Genomic DNA, 22,728 nt, shown 5'->3' with positions numbered 1-22,728 from the left:
CTGCCTCCTCTCGCTGTTTTGTATTTCTAGGTGTGGTCGGGTCAAGTGACGGAGGAGAGCATTCATCGCCTGGTATAGCTGGGCATGAAGGAACGCCAGGCAAGATTGTAGCATAGGCAGATAGTGGTACTTATCGGGGACGGGATGTTGGTCTCAATGGCATGCCGCCATGCTAGGGGACCATGTACCTAGGTCACGTACATCAGGCAGTGACAGGTGAACTGGGACCATGTGTACTAGAATATACAGGAGTGGTTCCCACCACGGTCGGTCAGATGGGAAGTTGTCATCTTGATTCTCACTGGATACCCTCACTCCATCACGCCTATTGTAAGCTGAGGATGCCTGTTGACGCTGTTAGACCTGCTATTAGTTAGTACACTCTCTGTTGTGCCTTGGCCCGGTTTGTCTCGCATCAGGGCCAGTTTGGGGGGTACCGGCGAGTTGTTTGCTCCACGGCTGAAGCGGGCGCTGCTAGAACAGGGCAAGATTGATGAGGCCAGGCAGCATGACAAAGGTCTTTTCGGCACTGGCAGAATGGTGCAGGCTGCGAAGTAGTGCCATTACAGAACATGGATTTGTCAACATTCAGCTAGGAAATGATTAGCAGCAGGAAGGTATTAAAGCATGGTGAGCAATGTATAGCACCAGGTACTGTAATGCTGCCATCTTCACCCTGGGCTGGGGGGTCAATGCCTTCCAACTTTACGCCCAGACTCTGAGCAGGCAAAGGCATACTTGCGATGGTGCAATGGGCACTCAGCAGTCGAGTTAGATGGGTCATCATACCCCGGTATGACGCAGTGATGAAACCTAGGTTGTGGCTACACACGACCAGGCACTCGAGGGCAGTTGTGGCGGGGGTGTGCCAGTGCCAAGAGGGTGCGGGTTGCCTGAGTAGGGCTGCTGGCTTGGAGGGAGCACTACTCGGATCGCCACAAGGGCACGTTTGTTTCATAGAAGGTTGAATTGTTACTTTTATGGCATTGTGCCAGTTGCTTTAGTTATGCGCATGTTTCTTGGCAGCGTCAGAAACATTCAGAACTCAATGCTGGTGGTTAGCTTGTTGTCAGGCTGTTCAGAGGTATTTTAGCTCAGGCATGGCCAAGCATGGATTATAGGCCGGTGGTCTGCCCTGGGATTCGTGTTAACAGGCAGGTGAGGCAGCAGAACTTGGAGGGGCTTGGGTTTGGCCTCGGGGTACTAGGGCGGAGCCTGGTTGTTCACTTAGTAGCACGCCCTTGAGTTAGACGAAACAGGTACCTTTGATGCGAGCATCAGTACCGGGTAACTTCTCCCGACCTCCAGCACTGGCTGGCAGCTATGCAGGTGGCCTTCCAACAGGGCCATGGTCCATATGATTAAGGGAAGCACCGGGGTAACACTTTGGGCTACAAACCTGCAGGAGAACAATTTGGCTTTCCCAGTATTCAAATAGAGAAGCATTTTACACGTTGTTCTCCTCTGTGGTCACTCTGTCCTGTCTCTCCCTGGTATAATAGCAGAATTTTGGGAGGGCAAGGCTTCACATTGGGTGGTGACTGATGGAATACGATGGGCGTACTCCAACGGAGTGAAAGAGGAAGGAAGGCAGGCTTGTCAACCCTTACCTCCTCCCGCACGGGCACTGCCAGGCAGGAGTGGGCGGAGCCTGGTTGCTCACTTAGTAGCCCGTCCTTGAGTTCGACGAAACAGGTACCATGGATGCGAGATCGGTACCGGGTAACGTATCCTGCCCTTCAGCACTGGCTGGCAGCTATGCAGGTTGTGGAAGTGGCCTTCCTCGGGGGCGATATGGTCCACATGATTGAGGGAAACCCCGGGGTAATGCTTTTGGGCTACCAATTAGCAGGAGAACAATTGGCTTACTCAGTATCCAAGATAGTGAAGAACTTCACACGTTGGTCCTCCTCTGTGGTCACTCAGTCCTGTCTCTCCCTGGTATACTAGCAAAAGTTTGGGATGGCAAGGCTTCTCATTTGGTGGTGACTGATGGAATGCGATGGACGTACTCCAACTGAGTGAAGGAGGAGGTAAGGCGGGCTTGTCAACTCTTACCCCTCCCGCATTGGCACTGCCAGGCAGGAGTGTCTTGTCAAGGGGATTGTTCGTCAGCCATTCAAAGGCTACATTGGTCCAACGCCTAGTTATAGGTTTACGGTCATTTCAGTCAAAATCCACGGGGGAGTTAGAAAGGATGAGGGCACCTGTCCTGAGGGGCAGGCCGCCCGCCGGTCCAGCTGGGCGTAGATTGTCTTGGCTGGACCTGGGAGAAGCCCGGTATCAATTGCTGTAGGTAAAAAGGTCTACCTGGAGCCATGCGCAGTTGCGCAGAGCAAAGAGGTTTTGGGCTTCATCAGGCATGGTCTTATACACGCCAAGTCCACAAGGTGCCGGGAGGGAGATGGGGTGCACCTCTAGTTTAGGCACGGTTCTTTTCCTACTGGACCTAGGGGAAGCTTTGGCTGCAGCAGGTTGTAAGGAAATAGGTCTACCTTGGTGGGGGGCCCTGGTAGTGACGGTGGCCACTCCCAAGGCTGTGGAGGAGTTACAGGGCGATCCAGGGTCTGCACATACCAAGGGGTATAGCATGCAGCAGCACCGTGTGGTGCTAAGCCAGGATACCCAGGGATGTTTAGCGTGTCCACTGGAAGACCGACGGCGCCCCGCTATCCGACAGGCGGTTGTGGGTCTGAGCAACCGGGGGCTGCCATGTATGCTCCGCCCACCCATCACGGGGGGGCGTGTGTAGCAAGTGGACTGGTGGTCCACAGGTGGGAGGGGGGGACCCTCCCAACATTAGGTATACACCAATTGGCGTTGCCATGGTGACTCTAGGCTTATCAGACGGGCAGGCGGCATAGGGGCTGGCCTGCCCTGGGATCGCCCGTAAGATAACCCACCATGTTTGCATATTGCTTATGCTAATAAACCTGCAGCAATATTTCTCCACTTACATTCAGTGTCGTGTGTTTTTATTTATGTACTTATGTGTGTTGTGATAACTGTTGCCGATATTGGCACTATGTAAGGCTGCCCGGGGGGGGGGTTGCGCAGCGGCCCGCCCCTTTGAGGGCAGCCGCCTTAGTGCCACAGGAAGGCACAGGGGTGGGAGGTCGTGTCCCTGGGATGGCCCAAGGGAGACCCCAGCAGATAGCTGCTTCCGGCGGGGAGGAGCCAGGGGGGTACATATCCTGCCTCCGCCCCCTCCTCGCCCTCTTGTCCGCTCGTTCGCCTTGCCCGCCCATCCGCTTACCCGGCGTCCGGAGGGACAAAGGGGGGGCCAGGTTTGATAACAATTCTCACTTTGTGTTGCAGGAGGAGTTACAGGGCGATCCAGGGTCTGCACATACCAAGGGGTATAGCATGCAGCAGCACCGTGTGGTGCTAAGCCAGGATACCCAGGGATGTTTAGCGTGTCCACTGGAAGACCGACGGCGCCCCGCTATCCGACAGGCGGTTGTGGGTCTGAGCAACCGGGGGCTGCCATGTATGCTCCGCCCACCCATCACGGGGGGGCGTGTGTAGCAAGTGGACTGGTGGTCCACAGGTGGGAGGGGGGGACCCTCCCAACATTAGGTATACACCAATTGGCGTTGCCATGGTGACTCTAGGCTTATCAGACGGGCAGGCGGCATAGGGGCTGGCCTGCCCTGGGATCGCCCGTAAGATAACCCACCATGTTTGCATATTGCTTATGCTAATAAACCTGCAGCAATATTTCTCCACTTACATTCAGTGTCGTGTGTTTTTATTTATGTACTTATGTGTGTTGTGATAACTGTTGCCGATATTGGCACTATGTTTGTTGCCCGATCGCTGAGCCTTACAGAGTGCGCGTGTTGGGAGCGCTCTGCCTCCCCGACTGGGCGTCTGGCACCCACGTTGAATTTCAGTAGAGTGGGAGGAAAGTGAGCGAGGACGCGCGTCAGACTGATGCACAGTCTTCTTTCAGTGGAGACAAGCGGCCTGCATCACGCATGTATGGTGGCCATTTAGCCCCTTTGAGCACATCCTTCGGGCTTCAACGAACATGAGCAGCGTTTTACTACTCTTAATCCCATTTGGCTCGCTCCTAGCTCCCGGTGACGGCCCATATTGACGATGTGTGTGGGGCTGTAGAATAAAGCATGAGCTCTGCCTAGAGTGGTTCTGGCAAGCGCTCCATCTACTTTCAAAATTGATTATTACTAGTAATACTTTACTTGGCTTACCTGGGGTTGTTCCACTCCCCCTGAACTTTGGTAATCTTACACTGATCGTAAACCTCAGCTGTGAGATTTAACCCCTTGTGTGGGAGACAGGCAGTCCTCCAGTGGGTACATTACCACACTATTGTATGCCATGATGTCAGAATTCTATTATGAGGAGGAATACTTTGAGGGTTTATTTAGCAATGCGGGTAGAATGGGAGGTTGAGCTTCGAGGATGGAGTGGGGGAGATCTCCGCTTGCGGTAAACTCTTGCGATGTTAGAATATTATGTAAACATTGAGGGATTTTTTGTTTTTACATCTTTAAAACTATTTTGTCTTTTCATTTTTTAAACCATTTAGTGGGAATTGGGTAGTGTTATGTTCAACGTATCGATTGTACCATGGTTGAATGTATTCATGTAAAATCATGATAGCGTTGAAATACAGAAGATTAACATGGGTTTTATGTTATTTTCATATTCAAACAGCTTCCCCTGACGAAGGGCATAAAAATAGCCCGAAATGCATTGGGAATGAGATTTTAAGCTGTAAATATGAATTAAAGTCCCTATGTGATGTGGTAAGAGGCCTGGATTGGCACAACTGCCTCATGTGAAGCAAATGAGCCTTTGGACAGTGTCATCGTGATTAAGAAAGTTAAATTGGATAAATTGGAAAAATATGGAATAAACATGATGAAAATGAAAAAAGTTGTAAGTTGACTCTTTAAAGCTGTGCGATTGGGCTTGCAGCACAGTGTAGCTGCAAACTGTTATTCTAGTTTACGCACGTGCAAGGAGGCGAGGCACGTTTAACCCAGTCTGCACGCAAACAGGAACAAATTGAGAAATATGAAAAACGGACAAATTATGGTGTGCAACTGCTACTCTTTTGTGTATTGTCAAGGAATTTCTTGCCTCAACAGCAGTGTAGCACCCAACACTAACAATTGACAAATAGGATCAAGATCAACGTATTACGTAACACCTTCACGAATAACGCTGCCTCAATTCATGGAAATGGAGATAAAAATATGGATCTATGGACTGTTTTCTTGAGTTTTAATAAGCATCGAGTCCAACGGAGATATTACATGAACATTCGTAAAATTGAGCCAAACAAAGATGCATAATGTTTTCATTTGTTGCATTGGTACAAATGACTGCACTTTAAGATTGGGTGTGTTATACAATGTGCTGACACATCATTATAAAAGATAGAAGGGTTGGCGACATGATTTTGGTTTCACTATTTGGTTTTTACTGTATGGTTTTATGATATGGTTGTTTCCGTTGTAAAGACTTGTGGGAGATGTAGTCATGGAGGTTATGAGGGAGAAACCTGGTTTTGATGTCTAGGGCGAATCAGATCTCGCAATGTTCAGTTGGGAGTAATCCAATTAGATTGAACCACCGCTATTGGTTGAATTAGCATCGAGGCAATGTTTAAACTGCGCATTTAGGAGAAGTCTGGGTTTAATGGCAGATAGTAAAAAAGGAGAGCACCGAGCAGTTAGAACGACTTTTGAATTACAAGCAGGTAACCCCTTTTTTAACCACTAACGGAATTGAGAGAGGTCACGATGTTAATTTGTAATTAATTTCAGTTTGCAGCAGGGGTTAGAGTTTATTTCAGCACAAGGTTAATGTTGAGAACACCAGGCAAGTCGAGCATTTATTTAGCAATGCGGGTAGAATGGAAGGTTGAGCTTCGAGGATGGAGTAGGGAAGGTCTCCGCTTGCGGTAAACTCTTGCGATGTTAGAATATTATGTAAAGATTAAGGGATTTTTTGTTTTTACATCTTTGAAACTATTTTGTCTTTTCATTTTTTAAACCATTTAGTGGGAATTGGGTAGTGTTATGTTCAACGTATCGATTGTACCATGGTTGAATGTATTCATGTAAAATCATGATAGCGTTGAAATACAGAAGATTAACATGGGTTTTATGTTATTTTCATATTCAAACAGCTTCCCCTGACGAAGGGCATAAAAATAGCCCGAAATGGATTGGGAATGAGATTTTAAGCTGTAAATATGAATTAAAGTCCCTACGTGATGTGGTAAGTGGCCTGGATTGGCACAACTACCTCATGTGAAGCAAATGGGCCTTTGGACAGTGTCATCGTGATTGAGAAAGCTAAATTGGATAAATTGGAAAAATATGGAATAAACATGATGAAAATGAAAAAGTTGTAAATTGACTCTTTAACCCCTTGCATGCCCGCCCCTTTCCCCGCCCAGTGCCGCGCCTTGCATTAGCGGGCGGAGTTCATGACGAGCTGGACTCGTCATGGGCACAGCGCCACCGCAGCCCATGACGAGTCCAGCTCGTCATGGGCACTGAAGGGGTTAAAGCTGTGCGATTGGGCTTGCAGCACAGTGTAGCTGCAAACTGTTATTCTACCACCAATAAAGAGGCATCTATCACTGAGATACCTCAGGAGGACGACGATGATACCTCCTTGTACCAGGCGTCTGACCAGGAGGAGGCTCCTAGACCCTCCAAGAAATTGAAGGAATGTCACGTACAGACACCTTCCCAACCTAAGCTCTTTACTTTTGAGCCGGCGGGGATAGTGCACCCCAATTCCACGGCCTGGCTTCCGACTCAAGAAGTGGCCGACTACGTCTAATCTCACCTTCAGCATGCTTTTGACAAAGACGTGAGGGCACATCTAAGATCAGAGTGTCCAAGGCCTGACCTGGCAGGTACAGTGGCGGAGACGCCGGAGGTAGATCCTTCTATGCTCACGTACCTTAAGGAGTACTCCAAGGACCCTAAAAAGGGCATAGACAGGGCATGGAGATCATGCCAGGACAAGTTTTTAGACATGACAGGACCACTCACGATGATACTAGAGTTAGGCTTTCGAGCCAAAGAGTCCGCAATGGCTATAGATCCAGAGAAATGTATTGGTTGGGCGCAGAGGGCTGTCTGTCAACTAGGTAATGCGAACTGCGCAATGTCCAGCGAGCGACGTCGCTCAATGTTAGCAAAACTGGATCCCAAATTGCCGGAACTCTCCTCCTCTGAATCAAGTCCCCAGCTCAGGGCCTGCTCTTCGGACAGCCCTTCCTCAAAGAACTTACGAAGTTTGTCGCCACCTTTAGTGGGGTGGATAAGGCTCAAGGTTCTCTCAAACGAGCTTTACGGACAGTTTTCGGCAGGGTCGGACGATACCAAGGGCGGTCGTTTGGCCAAGGGTATAATCAAGGCGCCCCGCATTGTCAGTACCACCAGCAACAAGGGGGCTTCCAGGACCCCAATTACAATAACTCCTCCTTCTACCGGACCCAGTGTGCCAAAAACAGATTCCGGAACGACAGATACGGAGGAAATCAGGTAATGCTGGGGGGCAGGATACAGTTTTTTCTGCACATTTGGCAAACAATCTCGCAAGATGCATGGATCCTAGAGACAGTGCAGGGGTTCCAGATTGATATTTACTGCTCCCAAAGTCAGTGTCCCCTTCCCACGCAAATGTTTTTTTCCCAACAAGATCAAGACTGTCTCCGAGGAGGTAGATTCTCTCCTAAAGAAAGAGGCGATAGTTATTACTGACCCTCATCCCTGCAGCTTTATCAACAGCATCTTCCTAGTAGAGAAGAAGGGGGTGGATCCAGGCTAGTTTTAAATCTAAAAGATTTCAATGGATGGATAGTAAACCAAAAGGTCTGTCTCCCCATGTATCCATAGCAATGTCCCCCCATAGAAGTGCCCTAGACATTTGGAAGCATTTGAGTGTTCCAGTCTTGAAAATAACTGACTCTACACCAACCCCCCAAACTCTGTGATAGAAGAGTGGTAGTATCTGATTTTTCCTTTAGGTGCTAGAGTGGCCATCAATAGCCGCTTTCTTTTTACCTAAAACGTTCAGAATTCATATATGTGCTTTCTTTCATTTGATTATAACTATATTTTTACTGATTTGTTTTGTTAAATCGTTCTCCTTTTTACCAACTATATTCGGGAATTATATTGTTTGGTATTCTGACAATAATAATGTTTTGCTGATGCTTTAATAGTCAACGCACGTTTCTCTAGGGAAAGCCCTGTTGATATACACCTTACCTCCTAGGGGTAACCCCACGTTTTCTCATAAAAACAGGGCAAGATATTGTACTATTAAGTTGGTGGGGTACCATCTGCCAAATTAATAATCCCAATCGCCCTCCACCAATAGCGGCAACCAGGGTGAAAATAGCACGGCAGCTCAATCACCATGGCCGCCTGTGATCCTGCAACATGTACACAAAAAGGAGACACCTATACGGAGCCTCCCTGGTTACACCCAAAAAGTCCAGGAGATGTGCAAATCCTTCACAGCAGTAAAAAATAATTGACAGACAAGGTCATGAAATACAGTCCACCATACCTTGCGAGACTCCATGTTCTCCAGGATGGAAAATCACATTTCTTCACGACTACGGAGATGAGTGAATGGCTGGAAATAAGGGAAGAGGGAAGTCCCCAAGACACAGCCTGCTAAAGTGCCTCATATCTCTCCATAGCTCCTCTCTCACAGGCATTTCATTTGTTTTAAAGCACTGGTAAAGGCTGGCTATCCACATAAAATACAGATTTGTTTGTTGCAGCAGGCATATTAACAATCTGCGCTACTTTATGTAACTTTTATTTTTGCAACATGCTCCTTCTCCAGGAAGTATAAGGTGTAAGACTGCCACTAGACAAAACTCTGATCTCTCTCTCTCTAGCAGAAACACTAATTGAAAGAGTTATCTTGACATTTTTATTGCTGCCTGAAAGCTCGATACACAAGGAACTCTGCAGTAAGTGCTTTAAATGGTAAGGTATTTCTAAACACAGCACCCCCTCCCCCCAAGGTCGGTGCCCCTCTTCAGGGGCAGCACCCAGTGCGGCCGCACCGGTCACACTGACCTAAAGCCTGCCCGCAGGTAATTGTGAGCTCTGCAAGATGGCATTCAGATTTGGTATGATTGGAATAGAGGTGGGTGAGCCACTGACAGCTCGAACCACACTCGAGCCTGCAGCTTGGCTCTGGCTCACCTCGAGGTCCTGTTAGAACCTTAAGCAGAGCTTTCATGTGGCTTCTATCTGCCTTCCTTCCTCTACCTCAGAAGTGGCATTAGGGTCAGAGCTGCTCACCGTGGAACTAGGGCACCAGGTACAAGTCTCGGTATAGGTTCAACATCGACTGATTCTGGCCAAATCACTTAATCTCCCTATGCCTATTAACAATGCATGTGGCCTTGTGTAATGTAATGAGTACTCGGGTAAATCACTCCAATTCATTCCGGTCAAGTTTGCGCTATGTTTTAAAAACTGCAGAAGAATAGACTAAGAGTTAAAAACAAAGCCTTAACAAAAGCAAAGACAGATACCCATGTACTGGCTGATTTGTACAGAGTGAAACCTGAAAACCTGGATACATCGCTGCTTCCCTGCTCAAATTATGTGATCTTAGGCAAATGTTTTATTTCTCCCAAACTCTTTTTTCTTCAGTATCGCATATCAAAGCACTTTTGAATAAGTGAGCTCGGACTACCAGTTGTACAAAACTATCACTTTTAATCGGGGCACAGGTCCTAAAAAAAGAAGTGGGGGACTCACCAAGATAGGTTGAATGGGCGTGACATCACCGCGTGTGACATCATCATGCATGACATCACCACGTGTGACATCACACGAAGTGACATGCATGTTCAATTGGTCTATCATGCATACACTTGAAAATATTTAGAGATTTAACAAGTAATATGCTGATTAGTACTTAAACCTATGGAATACTAAACTTGGCACCAAGAACAAAGCAGTTAACACATTGCAATAAAGATGCTAGAAACTGCACTTATGAACTATTAAATTTATCAATCTACCCAAGATAGCACTGTATACACCAACAATTACAAACACTCTGATCAGTCTATGAAACAAAATGTAAGTTGCACACTGTATTTGATATGCGGCACATGGTGAACGATATTCTAGACAAATTATTACAGACATCATGGGCCATGCTGTATTGCCACATGATGATAACGATAAGAAATGACCTCTTACATCATTGAATCCATACCAAGTGGTTAACAAATCACTTTAAAAAAATCCAATGCATCTGCGTTACTTTTATTGTGTTTGGCAGCAGGATCCAGCTTCCTAGACCGAGTGTCATCTGCATGGTGATGGGCAGTCAGCCACCTGTTAATATATGCCACTAGATTTATAAACATTAACGAAGAAAGACACTGGATAAACGTGAATGGAATTTAATAAACTGATGGATGACTAGCCCAGTGTGTTAAACCAGCAACACTTTCATGCATGACATACCACGGATTCCAGTGCCAACAAAGTAGAGGATTATAAAATGGGTCATTGCGACATGCTATCGCTCTGCGTGAACAGTGTATCATTAAAATGAGAATCGTGCATAGAAGCTTCTGCAAATGCAGGGGAATAATGGAGGCAGGTTAGTATGGAAATGTGAGTGACAAAGCTGCTCTTTGAAGTGCTTCAGTCACACTTTTTACAGGGTGGCTCTGTGCTGTATGAGAATGTTACCAACAGCAATTTCTAGCTTAATGCCCTGAAAATAGCACAAAGTCATTTTAAAAATATCCCAGTATTTGGCAGCCCACACAAATCAACGTTTCCTCCAAGTCCTAAAAAAAAAAGAAGTGGGGGACTAACCAAGTTCGGCAATATTCAAGTGACATCATTGCACGTGACATCCCAGTGCGTGACATCATGGTGCATGACATTGCATGTGACATCACAACCCATGACCTCACAGGAGTGACATCAGATCTTAAGACCTCACGTATGTTTAGCAGGTCTATCATGAGTACATTTGAGTGCATTGCAGTATTTAACAAACAAGATTTTGCGTTGGGTTGTGCCAAAATATTGACGTAACGCTGACACAAAATCTCGCCCTCAACTTATACATTTATTTAGTTTTTAAACCCTACCACAAAGAAAAACGTGGCAGTAAATCTGTTCTTCTTAATTGGTTGCAATGTCTCTAATTTAAAATATATTATGGGGTTAAGGCAACTGCTGCAGAGATCTTTGTGATCCAGCTAAATCTCAGGGCATAATAAAAATGGTAAAATAACTCTGGAGGATAACATATTTTCTGAAGAAATCTGTGTTTTGCCTACACCTAGTTTTGAATCAAAGTAACATAGAGGGTTACTATGTCTCCTGCAAAGCACAGTATTGAACCCACAGATGACAGATTTTTATTTTATGTAAACGGGCAAGTGGGTTACAGCTTTTAAGACAGAGAACCTTTTGTTACTTGCAGTTCATAAAATGTAATCCTCTTATTATAGCACAGTGAGCTCTGAAGGACATGTGGCTCCTACAGCTTGTAACCCTCACTGTCTTATACAACACATCCATTATATTGATGTACACATATATATGATCTATTGTCAATATATAATGCTTATGTCTGATGCAGACATAAACACTCGGGATGAACAGTGCTATAAAATAAAGAAAACAAAATAGTGGTATTTAAATTGATATTTGTGTAAATACTGGGGTGACCAACACATCTGACATTCTTACAGTGGATGCATATCTCTTATATACAGGGACTGAACAAAGTCAAAAGCATTTATCTCTTAAGTACCTGTGAAGTAATAAGATGCAAGCCTTTGTTTCCCTCCAGTGCATTCAAGTGCGAGGCTCCCGATATAGGGTGACCAGATTCTCAAAACAAAAAACGGGGACAGGTCATAGACATAGAAGTAGGACTTCGGTGTGCAGTAACCATCGACATAAAAGTAGGACTATTTGACAGCTGTCATAGACATAGAAAAAGGACTACAATGACAGCTCCCTCCACAGACCGAGATGAAGCATGACAGACAACAGATCCGCTGTCTTTTATTGGCACCCCTCTCCTTTACACAGCAGCATTAGTACTTTTTATTACATTTACACTTTTAAGGACTATAGCATATATTTGCCAAAAATCAATAAAACGTCACAGGCTAGCAAACGCCAGATTCACTAGCTTTATCAATGTTCGTTTCTATATCTGAGTGTCAGCACCACGTAAAGTACAACTCACCAATGTTGCTTAGTTGCTCATGACAGAAAAGCATGGGAGGTAAATTGCAGCCAGGGACCAATGTAAAAAAAACCTTCTCTCCAGGTGTTACTGCCTTAGGGTCTTAAGGGTGGCAAAGGCTGGCCGACCACACAGTCCTCCCACATTTGCATGGTCACTGCTGGGATGTCATGTTACCTTACTGGGGTATGTATAGTGCACTCTAGCCATTGGTATCATCTCATAGTGCAATAGTGTGAAGACCTGAGCAAAAAGCTCGAGCAGCGCTGCTCGCCTCTTCCACAGGTGTTAATACTGCTCCTTTAAGTCCTTTCCAGCTAAACAGTTTGCCGTGATCTGAAAGGTCAGTCAAAAGGTCAAGTCATAGCTTTGATATGAAGAACACAGAGTATGCATCAATTGGTTATGAATAAAACATGCAATGAGCAATGCATTAATCCTTGCACGGTATGCATAAGGGCTACTGAAAAGTTTGTATGGCTATGAATACAAGCTACAGGACGAAGAAATATTGTTTTATCCAAAGTAGAAACTTTGGCTGGCACGATGACGTAGGTGGCGCTGCGTGTAAAATGTCTCTCTTCAAAGGATTTCCCTTCTTGCCACAGCGCTCACCTCAGTGACGACACATGCCGCAAACAGTGCAAAGAGAGCATGCTCAACCGGAACAATGAAAAACAGGGACATTTCTGTGTTTAACCTGGACACTGTTTGAAAACAGGGACATTTGAGTCACTTGGAGAAAAGTGTCGGGACATGGGGACACTTCTCCAAAAACGGGGACCGTCCTGGGAAAACGGGGACGTCTGGTCACCCTATCCCGATAGCTCCCTTCCAGGGTACTCTAACAAAAAGAGGGCTGATGGCTGCTTAACTTTGGCTTTTGTTGTGGGGCGTGGCTTAACGACATGGCGGGGTAGACGCATCTGCGATCGCTCCTGCCGATCTCATCCCGATCCAACATAATCCAGGGCCTCTGGAAGCAATTACTCCCCGGGTCACATATACACAGCTCACCCAATCTCGGCAGCTCTGAACAGGTCAGAACAGTGACGGCTAGAAACAGAGAACTGAAGCCGTGAAGTATCGGGTGCCAGCTGCCATCTTGACTCGTCTCTGACTGGGACAGACGCTGAAGCAGAATGCAGGCTTCGGGGCCTAGCCCGGCTGTGGCCTAGACGAGGTGGGGGCCCCACCCGGCACTGACCCCCTGCATGTAAGTGAGACACAGGAGGAGTACGGGAAGTGGCAGATAGAACGCAGACGGGCGGTCGGCCGGGCCGGGGGAGCACTACGAGCAGAAACAGCGAGGCAATCCTTGCAGGCTGCGTTGGCGGCCCCGTTGATACAGCCCCCATCGGCTGGGAGACGCCGGGAGGGTCGGTGGAGGAAAACGACTTGCCGGCTTGAGCCGACAATATTTGAAGCTGGACGTGTCAGGCGCGCACAGCGGGCTGATCGGTCTGCGCTGTCCCTTACCCCCAAGGGCATAAATGTAAATGTAAAATGTAAATGTAAATGTCATGGTACTTATAGAGCGCACTGTCACCAGACAGCCACCATGCGGTGTCGCCTATCGGTTTCCTGGCGCTGATACTCATACCGCTGTGGAACCCCTCCTGGCTTTCCCTGTGAAGTGTCCACTCCTGGGCACCCCCAGGGTGAAGCCAGGCATCCTTAGCGCTGTTGGGGCCGGTGTGGAGGCTAAGCAAGCTATTGCCCAGAGTTGCAGCGTGGGGCCCGTGATTAGAATAGGCACAGAGGCGAGAATAGACAGGTCTGAGGAAATTGAGCCCGAGGCGGGAATCGAACCCTGGTCCCTAGCCAGAACTCTGCATCAGGGTCTGCCGCTCTAACCATTGAGCCTCACTCCTCCGCACTGAACTCTGTGTGAAGTACCAGCCTAAGGCCTACTGGAAACATGGTGCGACATCGTGTAGTGTTTGCCAAGTGGACCCGAGCACTGTTACAGGGGTCCCTGGCAAGGATAAAAGTGCTCCCCCCCTGAGCGTGCGCGCTGTGGACGTGCCCGACGTCCACACGGGAGGCACGTGGTTAAAAGTAATAAATAGCCCGGAGTGCTGGGCGTGGCAAGGAGTACACTGGCCACTACGATAACGCACGTGTGGTGTAGCCATTCATTTCTAGGCCCTGGGTCACAATATTACACTGGCGACGAGGTGGTCTATCCACCCCATTGCGTGCTCTGCTGCCTCCCGCTCTTGCCAGAGGAGCGGATCGATTCCCCTCCTCCTGAGGCCGTGCACCGACCCCTGTGGCCCCAGCCGTCTCCAGGCTGTCGACTCCTTGCCCGGATGTGCTGCCTGCGTCCCCCACCTGGCCGGGCCCACTGCAGCCCCCCCAGCCCCCAGCGACCGCCTCCTACCTGCCCGGGAAGCCTCAGTCCCTGCTGAGCCTGCCCCCGCGGAATGACGCGACCCGCCTGCCATTCCTCACGCATCTCGCGTGCAACGCGAGGTCCGGACCTGCTGTTTCTCACGCATCTCGCGTGAGATGCGAATTTGACCGTTTTGAGGCCCCGGGTCACCTTTCCTGCTTCCCTGGATGCCTTTGGATGCCGAAGCGGCCCTAGGGACCAGCGCACGACGCCTGGAAGACTGGTGCACCGCCCCCGGAGGTGTGAAGGTGAGCCCATCCCTGCTACAGCGCCCATCCCCAACGGACATGGCCAACGTACCCCCTTTGGAGCCGTTTGCTGTCACCGGCACCCCCCCATCGCAGGCCGCATGGTGGAAGAAGTGGGTGGAACGGCTCGAGAACTACTTTGTGGCGGCAGAAATCGCGGCCGAGCGGCAGCGTGCCATGCTTTTACACCTACGAGGAGAGGCTATCCACGACATTTCGAAGGACGTAACCGAGGTTGGCCCGCCCAGAACGTATGCCACGCTGCGCAACGCCATCACAGCGTACTTTGAACCTTTCGCTAGCGCCGACTATGAGAGATTCCTACTCCGCCAAGCCTGCCAACTCCCGGAGGAGTCAGTAGACGTCTTTTACGCAAGGTTGAAGAAGCTAGCCAGCACGTGCACCCTCCCCGACGTGGACAACGAAATCCACGCCCAATTCATCCAGGGCTGTGCGTCTTAGAAGCTGCGCGAGAGAGTGTTGGAAGCGGACAACATGCCCATGCGCGACATCCTCGTACTAGGGCGGTCAAAGGAGTTATCTAAGGCTAGAGCCGCACACATGGAGCCAAAGCCGGCGGTCGCAATCAAGACAGAACCAGTGTGCGCCCTAAAGACCGACGCCGCCGAGAACTACACAAGGCGACCCCGGCGGAGAAACCCAAGACTGACTCTGGCCCCCCCCGGCCGTGCCTGCGTGTGGTGCGGAGGCGCGACACCCCACAGAGGAGCATGCCCGGCACAAGGCAAAGTGTGCAGCGCGTGTGGAAAAGCCAATGACTTCGCAAGTGTATGTCTATCGGCACCCAAGAAGAAACAGAGTGGCCCACCCAGGAGGGTAAGACAGGTAGAGCCGCTACCCAGCACGGCTACTAGCAGCGACATGGATGATGATGAAGCGGATGCAGCCTCCGTCCATGTCGTGAGAGTGCTTCACACCTTGGCAGCTACACCATCCTCAGAACCCATGTGCACGGTCAACCTGCGAGACCAAGCAGTGGCGGCCTTGATCGACACAGGCGCATCAATCAACCTGATGGCCGCCAGCGTGTACCAGACGCTAGAAAATGCCCCGGCACTCCATCCCACGAGGGTTCAAGTATACGCCTAAGGCACCAGTCTCCCACTCCGCCTGTGTGGGGTGTTTCGGACGGATCTGTCCCACGACACCACTCGCCAGCAAACCAAGGTCTATGTGTCACAAGAAGGATCGGGGTTCTTGCTTGGTTGCCGAACAGCCCAAGACCTCGGGCTGATCCATTTCGCACAGTCCAAGCCCGCAGCCTCGACCATTTAGTTCTAAAACACACGTCTCTATTCGAAGGGATCGGCTGTTTGAAGGGACCCGCCATCCACCTCCACATAGACAAGTCGGTCGCCCGGGTAGCCCTCCGTCACCGACGCATTGCATTCCACCTACGACCCAAGGTTGAAGCAGAGTTGAGGGTACTCGAGCGAGCGGGAATCATTGAAAGGGTAAGCGAGCCCACCCCGTGGGTGTCACCCATCGTGGTGGCCAAGAAGCCGAAACAGCCGGACACCGTGCGGATCTGCGTGGACATGCGCATCCCCAACCTCGCTATCAAGCACGAGCGCCACCTGACACCAACTATAGACGAAATAGTCGGAAAGCTGTCTGGCTCAAAGTGGTTCTCAAAGATGGACCTGTCGTCTGGATACCACCAGATTCCCCTACACCCTGATTCGCGCCCGATTACCACTTTCTCCACGCACGCGGGCCTCTGGCGTTACACCCGGCTCAATTTTGGAATATCGAGTGCAGCGGAGGTGTTTCAAAATATCATCCAGAACGTCCTGCAAGGGCTCGACGGAGTTTTAAATGTCAGCGACGACATTTTGGTCCACGCACCAACTTTGGACGAACACATCCAACGCCTCCAGGCAGTGTTCACCCGGCTTCAAGAGCAAGGGTTGACCCTCCACCGAGAAAAATGCGACTTCCTACGCAAGGACATTAGTTTCTTTGGCTACAGGTTTTCTGACCAAGGAATTGGCCCGGACCCAGAAAAGGTCAAGGATATTCACGCGGCCCCCGCCCCCACGTCGGTGACAGCAGTCCGCAGTTTCCTCGGGATGGTCACCTACTGCGGGAGGTTCATCAAGGATCTGTCTGACCTCACCGGCCCCCTTCGGGACCTCACAAAAGCCGCTGCCATTTGTGAGTGGGGTCCGGCACAGCAAGAGTCATTCCAAAAGACCAAAGCGGTGCTCTCAGCTGACACAACCTTGGCCTACTTCGATCCCCGAAACAAATCACAACTCGTGGTGGATGCCAGCCCGACAGGCCTGGGGGCCGTGCTAACTCAACAACAGGCATGCGGAGAATGGGCCCCCATCGCATATGCGAGCAGAACCCTCACGCCAACGGAACAGCGGTACTCGCAGATCGAACGAGAGGCCATCGCCATCCTGTGAGGGTGCCGGCACTTCCACATCTACCTGTACGGGCACCCTTTTGTGGTCATCACAGATCACAAACCTCTAGTCCCGCTGTTCCAAGGTTCCTCCACACGTCCTCCTCCGCGGATCGAAAAATGGGTGCTCCAGCTCCAGGAATTCCAGCTCACTGTGGAGTATCGGCCGGGCACCCAGAACCCAGCCGACTTCTTGTCGAGGCACGCACGCCCAGCCACTGACTCAGAAGCTGCAGAAGCCGCGGCCACGGAGGAGTATGTCAGGATGATCGTGGAAAGGTCACGGCCGCTACCGATCTCATTGGAGGAGGTGGCGCGAGCCACCAAAGAGGATGACTGCCTACATATTGTCATCCAGGCCGTCACGTCAAGCAACTGGAAGCCGCTCCAAAGCCCATCGTCTTTCCGCACCCCTGGTGCCCAAGCGACGCTTAAGGCGCTCCATCAAGTCCGGAACGAACTGTCCGTATCTCTGGAAGGATGCCTCCTAAGAGGCCCTCGCCTGGTGCTACCTGACTGTCTCACCCAACAGGCAGCCCTCCTGGCGCATGGCGCGCACCAAGGCATTGTAAAGTCAAAGAGCCGCCTTCGGAGTAAGCTATGGTTCCCCGGCCTCTATAAAATTGTGGAAACAGTCGTCCAGCGATGTCCAGTATGTTTGGCGACCAGTCTACCCAACCCTCCAGCGCCAGTAGTCACAGAGGAAGGACCAACGTCTCCATGGGTGCGAGCCAGCGCAGACTTCGGCAGTCTCCCCAAGGGAAAGTACATGCTGGTGGTGGTGGATGACTTCTCACGGTACCCCGAAGTGGAGTTTCTGTCCTCGACAGCCGCCTCTGAGGTAGTTCCCAAGCTGGAAAAGATAAATCGCCACCCATGGCCTCATTGGGGAGCTGCGCACGGACAATGGTCCCCCTTTCAATGGCGCCGAGCTAGCAGATTACCTGCAGTCCCACCGTATCAAGCACCGACGCATAACCCCGAGGTGGCCTCAAGCTAACGGGGAAGTCGAGAGGCTAATGAGAACCCTAAACAAAACCATTCAGATTGAACTGGCGGACGGCCAAGGCATAGAGCTAGCCCTCTATCAGTTTCTACGCGAATACAGGCTGACGCCCCACTGCACCACGGGGGTTCCTCCAAGCCGCCTCTGTTTTGGCAGAACAGTCACCGACACCATCCCACACCACCCCATGTGGGCGTCAGCACCGACCTCGCCTAACCGGTCCATGGAACACAGAACAAAGACCAATCGCGAAGCATCCCGGAAGAGGAGAGCTGCCGACAGCCCCATCCAAGCAGGAGACCGAGTGCTTGTGAAAGACCGCCACCCAGGGGAAGAGTAGCCTGCCCTTCGAGCTAGACCCCTGGACGGTCACAAGGGTCAACGGAACGCTGATCACAGCAGTCAGGAATGGAGAAGAGGTCACAAGAAATGTGTCTTTCTTTAAGAAAGTCCCAGATGAAGGAGAGTAAGAGTTTCCCGAGCCAGGAGGCTACCGCCCAGCGGCATCCCCGGGTTCTCGAGAAGCCACGGAAGTGTGGTAAATATTTCGTTACCGGTACTATTTTTTATGCGGTAAAGTCTATTAAGAATAACTCAGTAAAATGAGAGGCAGAATCCGTGGTATTAGAGGTTTAAAAAGGCTTTATTCCTATACAAAGGAACACAATTCGAATTGTTGGCGTTCTATTCCATCACCACGAAAGTTCAGGAAGGAAGGGCATATATTATTGACAGGTAATCATTTTTATAGAAAAGGCATTACAGTAAAACAGATGCAGTAGGCGTATCAACTGATAAGAAAAATAAACTATGCATGCGTAACTAGAATAGGCGTAACTAGACAACGTCATCATACATGGTGTCATAAATGGGTGGATCCATAAGAGAATCCTGCAATGTCAGCAGAAATATTTGGCAGAGATGCGTGCGCAGCCGCATGACGTGTGATTGACGTGCAACTAGAGGGAGAAAGGGACTTGACATTTAGCTCTACATGTGGAGACAAAAGTCTGGGGTTATGTCAACCTAATCCCAAATCATATCTAATATCCTATGTTTAAAGAACTGTGTTATCCAAAAAGAGAGGTCTCTTAGGATAGAATCTTATTCTATACTGACTATACTGACTAGTGCGTGTACAAGCGTCTAAGTGTCTACACTAGATGCGAGGGGGTAGGAATATTCCATGGTAACAGGGTTATGAATTACTTGCATGAGGACAGCGAGGCCTGGCCCCTTTTCACGGTAGCTGGAGGAATGTTTACCTAAACTGCTAGACAGGAATGCATCAGATGAGGGGCGGAGGAGATAATCTTGAAGGTGAAATACAGTTCTTGGCAGGCGACGGGCTGGATCAGGCACCGTTAGCCGCGCAGGGAGTGAGACAAAGTTCATGGTCACAGATGCAGGCTCAGACTGGAGCTTGCAGAGGCAGAAGGCAGGAAAAGGCTTGATGACAGAATTCGGGCCTACTCGCCTGAATCTGTAAAAGGTGGAAAGTGAACCACATAAAGTCGGTGGCCTTTCATACTTAGAAAAGGAATATCTGACCCATTCATAGTGGATCTGAAAGAGGACATGTTGACGGTGGACGCACATATATTTGCGTCTTCAAAACTGGAGCAAGAGGGAACATACATGTACGTATAGCATGTACATGGAGCCGTTGGGGTCTACGATAGGGGACATAACTGATCACAAAATTCATATTTCCTCAGAAGAAGAGACAGCCGCGGAAGGAGAGACTCCACGCAGAACCGAAAACGCGGAGAACACCAGCCCAAGGAGATCTGGAGTCGCAGAGGACGCAGAACCGCCCCGGCGTGGCGGGTACAGACTGTTCTGAAGACCTGTTTCTAACCCCTCCAGAAGGGCGCAGCCAGAGCAGGTACCATCTACGCCCATGTCCGCAGCCATCCCAGAGGTACCGAGACTTTGTGGCCCGCTGTCAACTCCCGAGGTGGAAGTGAGCTGTACCTCTGCCAAGACCAAGTAAGACTGTTCTATTGTTTGTTCAGGAAACCTGCAGAGACTGAGTTTGAGACTTTAAAGATGCTTTGTCGTTAGGCCTTATGTCTGTTTAGTTTTTTATTTTGTGGGTAAAGGAGAAATGTAGTGTTTGCCAAGTGGACCCGAGCACTGTTACGGGGGTCCCTGGCAAGGATAAAAGAGCTCCCCCCCTGAGCGTGCGCGCTGTGGACGTGCCCGACGTCCACACGGAAGGCACGTGGTTAAAAGTAATAAATAGCCCGGAGTGCTGGCCGTGGCAAGGAGTACACTGGCCACTACGATAACGCACGTGTGGTGTAGCCATTCATTTCTAGGCCCTGGGTCACAATATTACACATTGAACAGGGCCCGGTGGCGGGGGAATCAAGCACAAACCCCAAGCCTAGAAGAAAGGAAGCGCCATATCCCTAGATTACTGAGGAGACAAGCTGGAAAGGTGCGGCTGGGGGATCGGGAAGAAGACACTAATCAGAGCACAGAAACCCTACCTCAGAGGAGATCTGGATAATAACTCTGCAGATACACAACGAAGAGGCAATTGGTGTGGGCGGCAAGGCACGCAAGAAGCGCGTAGGCCTACAGAAGCATAATACAGCAGTACGAATAAGACGGTTGGAACTAAAGGAATCGCAACGTCCATCCCTAATAAAAACATGGTCGATAAAAATTATAGTGGGGAAATAATGGAGATCAACCTCCACTGTTACGCCATATGGCATCATGGTGAAGGACAAAGGTAACCAAGTAGCTCAGACCAACAAAAATCTCCAATTATGCACAGCCCATTCCTGCAGAAAATGAGGTACAGACAATACCTCGGACAGACCAAGCGGAGGAACCGCAAACGGCAGCGGACCAGGTCCCATCTATAGCTGATGTACTGGCAGCAATCCACACAACGCGGGTTGAAATGGGGCATAAAATTGATACGGTAGCCATTGAGGTCAATCTGCTGCACTGCGATCTTCGCAAAGTATCAAAAAGAGTGACCATAACTGAGCAAACAGTACACACGCTGCAGGAGGAGGTTCAAACTCTCCGAGGTACGGTGACATATCTTAAGCATAAGGCGATATGACTGGATGAGCGGGAAGAAGACGAGCAAGAAGGATTGCGTAGGAATCATCTACAATATCTCTGCTTTCCTGAGAAAATGGAGGGCCCGTCTGCTGAACTCTTTTTGGAGGACTGGCTCACAGCCACAATAGCCCCCACGAAGCTGTCCAAGTTCCTCAATATTAAAAGAGCCCATAAAGCATTAGTGCCTCCGCCTAAACCGGGAGCCCCGCCACGGGCAATGATAGCCAAGCTCTTTAACTTCTGGGACCAGGATGCAATTCTACAAATCACCCGTACTCGAGGGCCATTTATGTTTGAAGGACACCGGATCTCTATATACCCAGATTACACACAACGTGTCCAGGATCAAAGACAAACCTTTTTAGCAGTGAAGCGACGCCTCAGGGACCTAAATCTCAGATACAGTCTCCACTTTCCCGCCAAGCTGAGGGTCAAGCACAAAGGAAAGGTGCTGTTCTTCTCAGCTGGCTGGACACCCAGGGCCCTGCCCAGGGAGAAAGGTCTTTGTCCGCGGCCACACTGAAGGGCAGTAGCACAAACAGACCACCACAGAATACAGGAGCGCAACCCGCAAAACAGTGTCAACCACACGAGAAGCACTGGTAGAATACGGGTGTGTCCAGATGGCACACTACAAGCATCATACACGGTACCTGAGTCAGGAGAATCCGAAATGCCCCATATGCTGGTGAACAATACAAGTAAAGAAGACGACAGCTGAGGGACTCTCTTGGTCCAGCAGACGTGAAAGGATCAGCCTGGAGTGGATAGGTACTTTTAAGCTGGAGAGGGGAGGGAGGAGATGAGTTGGTTTTTGTATGCAACAATTTGGACCAAAGTAGTGTCACATATATAATTGTGCGGCCTGGGGTTCCAGGGGCCAGGACCGCTTTAATCGGTGGGGGGCACACTCCCACACAGAGGTTGACACCCAGACGGGAGCTGGAGGCTAGTTCTCGCACCACCCAGGCGGGTCCATCTCTTGCATGGTAAGAAACTGTTACGCTGTTGAATCGAGCATCAATAGACTATACAAAACTGAAACCTTGAAGTGATATTTGAACACTGTCGTTGTATTGTTGTTTTACAGTTGTTGTTTGGGGGGTGAATGGGGCGTAACGAGCAGGCCCTTTCTGTACCTGCACCTGGGTTGGGAAGGGATCCCGAACTGCCCGAGGGGAGGGGGGCGTTTTGTTTCAAAAGGGTTGAGGAGGGGATTTTCTCCCACGTGATAAGGTCACCACTAGACACAGTCTGATGCTACATGTTTTGATACCTCACAACC

This window comes from Triturus cristatus, chromosome 8, assembly GCF_964204655.1.
Source record: "Triturus cristatus chromosome 8, aTriCri1.1, whole genome shotgun sequence".
Taxonomy (NCBI): Eukaryota; Metazoa; Chordata; class Amphibia; order Caudata; family Salamandridae; genus Triturus; species Triturus cristatus.
This window is presented reverse-complemented; position numbering follows the sequence as displayed.